The sequence below is a fragment of the Orycteropus afer genome, unplaced genomic scaffold (genome assembly GCF_000298275.1).
Source record: "Orycteropus afer afer isolate SDZICR_OR568_19922 unplaced genomic scaffold, OryAfe1.0 scaffold00810, whole genome shotgun sequence".
NCBI lineage: Eukaryota > Metazoa > Chordata > Mammalia > Tubulidentata > Orycteropodidae > Orycteropus > Orycteropus afer.
In genome coordinates this window covers 201,016-205,974 of record NW_006922397.1, presented here as the reverse complement: position 1 = coordinate 205,974, position 4,959 = coordinate 201,016, and positions in this window count along the sequence as shown.

The following is a 4,959-nucleotide window of genomic DNA, read 5'->3' as shown; positions in this document are numbered from 1 at the left end:
ACCCATTTTCAATGATTTCCTTGCTTTTTTTTTTTTTTTTTTTTCCCTCCCTTTGTTCTGGAATTCCAATCTGATTATTTCTTTTGATATCATCCCAAATAATTCCTAGGTTTTCTTCATTTATCTTGATTGTAATTTCAGACTTTTCTTCATACAAATTGATGTTAAAGATTTGTCTCCTAGCTAAGGTATGTGTTCATCAGTCATTTTGATTCTAATCTTTTGTTCTTCCAACATGTTATCAACTTCTGTAATTTTTGTGTTCATCTTCTGGACCTCTAATTGTTGTTTTTGTATGATTTCTAATGGTCTATTTATTCCATCATTTTGTTCTTGTATGGATTTCCTGAAGTTTTCTTCTATCTTCTTCTCTTTCTTTGTTTGAATAAAGTTATTTGTTGTCTCTGAAACTTTTTTGAACTTCTTTTAAATTGTTGACTGTGTTTGTTTCTCTCAATATATTAAGATGATTGAAGTAGGGGTGTTACTTGGTTTTTAACTTGATAGCACTGAGGTGCTCCCTATCTGTATCTGGATTTGTGGAATAATTGATGGGAATTTGGTACAGATATCCATTTGACATAAACTGGAGTTGGAGTTGGGATGAACAGGTGCTGTCCAAAGTCTGTTGTTGATGCAGTGGTGTAAGAGTTGATACTGATACTCTAGTGCTCATTCATTTGTTGAGGTTTTCACTGCAGTAGCAACGGCTGACTAGTTGACATTTTATGTCCTCCCCCTTGAATTCATCCCAATCTGTTTGAATTCTGTTTTTGAAATTTTTTAAAAGACTTTTTTATTGTGATTTAGTTGAAAATTGACAGAGCAAATTCACTTTCCATACAGCTGCTCACATACACTTTGTCTTATGAAATTGAATGCAATTTCCCACTATGCAACCACTCTCTTCCCACTTTCTCCTCATAGTTAACCTCTTCCCTGTGTCCTTCCCTCCCATGAACTCCTGCCCTGCTCCCATGCCTTCCAAGCTGTCTCCCTGTGAATACACAGCCCTTCTATCCTCCCACGATTGATCTCTCCAGGGAATGTATCTACCTAATGTAAATGTTCAACTCATATGCCTGTCTTTTTTACTGGAAGCCATGGGAGTGGGTTCAATTCCAGACCTGAAGGGCAGCTAGGGGCCATAGTCTAAGGGGTTCCGTCAAGCTCTATGAGACCATCAAACCTGGTCTCATTTTCATTTTATGATTTTGAGTTTTGTTCTACACTGTTCTCTCACTCTGTACAGGATCTGCTACATAGATCTCCCTCTGAGGGGTTGACAGTGGTAGCTAGGCACTATCTAGTTCTTCTGGCTTCTTAGTCATATAGGCTGAGGATCGCATGGTGTACCAGTCTCTTGGACTAATCATTTCCATGAATTTTTACTTTTCTTCACTCTTCTTTTCTCTGGACAAGGAGAGACCAATCATTGCATCTAGATAGTTGATTGCAAGCTTTGAAGATCCCACTTGCTACCTGCCAAAGTAGGATGTGGGACAATGCTTTTGTGTAGTTGAGCTTGATGTTCCCTGTGACTGTGGTCCCGACACTACAAGAAGAGACAACAACTCTGTGCCTAATCAACTCTACTACATATACCTGGGAATTCTTAAAGAACATGCTAATAACACTTATAGAAACATTATATGCTAGCCCTAAACATGGTCATGGGCACACTACCCCCTGCATAGACATACCTAATTGTTCCGCCTTTCCATTCATCTATCCACACATATGTCAATGTTTGCCTTCATTGACAATACAGTCCTGTATGTACAAAAGGGGTCATCCATGTTTTCTGTACCTCCCATGCACTTCTCTATGCCTTCTTCCTCACTGCCACCAGGTTGATCACTCACATTTGGTACATTGCCCTACTCTTCACTGAAATCAATATTTGTCTCTATCTATCTAACAGTGTTCCCTTCTCTCCCTTCCCACTCATAACCAACAAAGAAAATTTCCTTCCATATATAAACCTCCTTGACTTTTTACAATAATGGACTAATACAATAATTGTCCTTCTGTGACTGACTTATTTCACCCAGCATAATATCTTACAAGTTCATCCATGTTATGCGGTGTTTTGTAGATTCTACATTATTCTTTAGGGTTGCATAATATCCCATTATCCATTCATCTTTCAACGGGCATCTATGTTGTTTCCATTTTTTGCTATTGTAAATAGTGCTGCAATTAACATGCATGTGCATGTATCTTTTCTTGTCCTAGCTAACACTTCTTTAGGATATATACCTAGTAATGGAATTCTGGGTCAAATGATATTTCTAATTTGAACTTTTTAAGGAATTGTCATAATCCATTCCACAGTGGCTGTATCATTTGACAGTCCCACCAGCAGTGTATGAGAGTTCTAATCTCTCTAAATCTTCACCAGCATTTGTTATTTTCTGTGGTGTTGAACTTTGCTACTAATGCTGGGGCAAGATAGTATCTGATTTTTTGGTTTGCATCTCTTTAATGACTAACTATCATGAACATTTCTTCATATATTTGTTGGCCATCCAGATATCCTCTTTGGTGAAGTGTCTGTCTGTTCATGTCTACTTCCTATTTTTTCATTGAATTATTTGTCTTTTTGTTGTTAAGATGTTGAAATTTTCTATAAATTCTGAAGATAAGTATCTTGTCAGATATGTCATTGCCAAGTATTTTTTCCCAATTTGCAGGTTCTCTTTTTACTCTTTTGGAGAAGTCTTTGGAAGCACATAAACTTTTAAGTTTTAGAAGGACCCATTCTTATCATCTATCTTCTGGTGTTTGTGCATTTTGGTTTATGCTTGATAGTCTATTTATGCCATATTTGGGGGCCTCTATATTTACCCCTAGTTTTTCCTTGAGAAACTTTATAGTTTTAATCTTTAATACATCTGGAGTTAGTTTTTATGCATGGTGTGAGGTACAGATCTTGTATCATTTTTCTGCCAATGGATATCCAGTTTTGCCATCAGTATTTATTAAACAGACAATCTCTCTTCCCCATTTAATGGATTTCGCCCTTTTGTCAAAGATCTGCTGACCACAGATCAATAGGTCTATATCTGGGTTCTTAATTCTATATATTTCTGTCATTGTACCAATACCATGCAGTTCTGACTACTGTGGCTCTTTAGTAGGTTTTCAGATCCAGAAGTGTGAGACTTCCTATGTTGTTCTTCTTCTCCTGCATTCCTTACTTACCCAAGGTCTCTTTCCTTTCCATGTAAAATTAGTGATTGGTTCTTCTATATCCTTTAAGAATGTTGATGTGATCTGGATTGGAATTGCATTTAATGTATTGATTGCTATGGATAGAATTGACATTTTCACAATCTTCAGTCTTCCTATCCACGAACATGATATGCTTTCCATTTATATAGATATCTTATGGTTTCTTGAAGTAATCTTGTACAGTTTTCTTTGTAGAGTGTTTTCTGCATCCCTAATAAGATTTGTTCCTAAGTATTTTATTTTTCGGAAAGTTATTGTAAATGACATGGATTTTCTTATTTCTTTTTCAGCAATCTCTTTGCTGGTGTAGAGGAATCCAACTGATTTTGAGATGTTGATCTTGTATCCTGCCATGATGCTAAATCTCTCAATTAGTTCCAGTAGATTTTCGACTGAGTCTCTTGGGTTTTCTAGTTATAGGATCTTATCGCCAGGGAGCAGGGATACTTTTATTTCCTGGTTATCAATTTGGATGCCTTTGATTTCTCTTTCTTGCCTTATTGCCATGGCTAAGTCTTCCAATTCAATGTCAAACAGAAGTAGTGATAGAGAGATTCCTTGTATGGTTCTTGTCCACAAGGGGAATGGTTTCAGTGTCTCTTCATTGAATAAAGTTGACTGTTGGTTTTGCATATAGGCTTTTTATTCTATTAAGGAATTTCCCTTCAATTCCTATTTTACTGAGAGTTTTAATAAGGAATGGGTGTTGAATTTTATCAATGCCTTTTCTGCATCTATTGATATGATCATATTGTTCTTTTCCTTTGTTCTATTTATGTGCTGGAGGATGTTCATTGTTTTTCTAATTTTGAACTATCCTTGCATACCAAATATGAACCCCACTTGGTCATAATGAAATAATTTTTGGTATATTGCAGGAGTGTATTGGCTAGGATTTTGTTGAAGGTTTTTGCATCTGCATTCATGGGGAATATAGGTCTGTAGTTTTCCTTTTGAGTGATGTTTTTGCCTGGTTTTGGTCTCAAGATTAAGCTTGCTTCAGAAAATTAATTAGGGAGGATTTCATCCTTTCCTGTGTTCTGGAATAGTTTGAGTATGACTGGTGCCAGGTCTTCTCTGAATGTTTTGTAGAATTCTTCAATGAAACCATCTGGGTCAGGACTTTTTTTTTTTTTGGTTGATAATTTTGTGTTCAATTTCTTATCTTGTTATGGATCTGTTCAGCTTCTCTGCTTCAGTCTGGGTTAGTGTAAGTAAATAGTGTGTTTCAAGAAATCTAAGAAGTGTGTTTCAAGAAATCTATCAATTTCTTCAAAGTTTTCAGATTGGTTGGAGTACAGTTCTTCATAATATCATGATATTATCATTTTTTTTTTCCATTGGTTCTGTTGTGATATCACCCATTTTGTTTCTTACTTGTGTTATTTGTCTACTCTCCCTCTTTCACTTTGCTAATTTGCCAGTGGTTTCTCAATTTTATTAAGGTATGCAAACAACAAACTTCTAGCTTTGTTGTTTTTTTCTATTGTCTTTTTATTGTCTGTTTTATTGATTTCTACTCAAATCTTTATTATTTCCTCTCTTTTGGTGACTGTAGGCTTTTCTTGCTGTTCTTTTTCTATTTTCTTTTTTTCTTTCTAATTGTTAGAGATGTTGGTTTAAAGTGTCGATTTTAGTTCTTTCTTCTCTTTTGATGTGCATTTATTGCTATAAATTGGCCTCTGATCACTGTTTTTGCTATGTCTAAAAGAATTTGATATG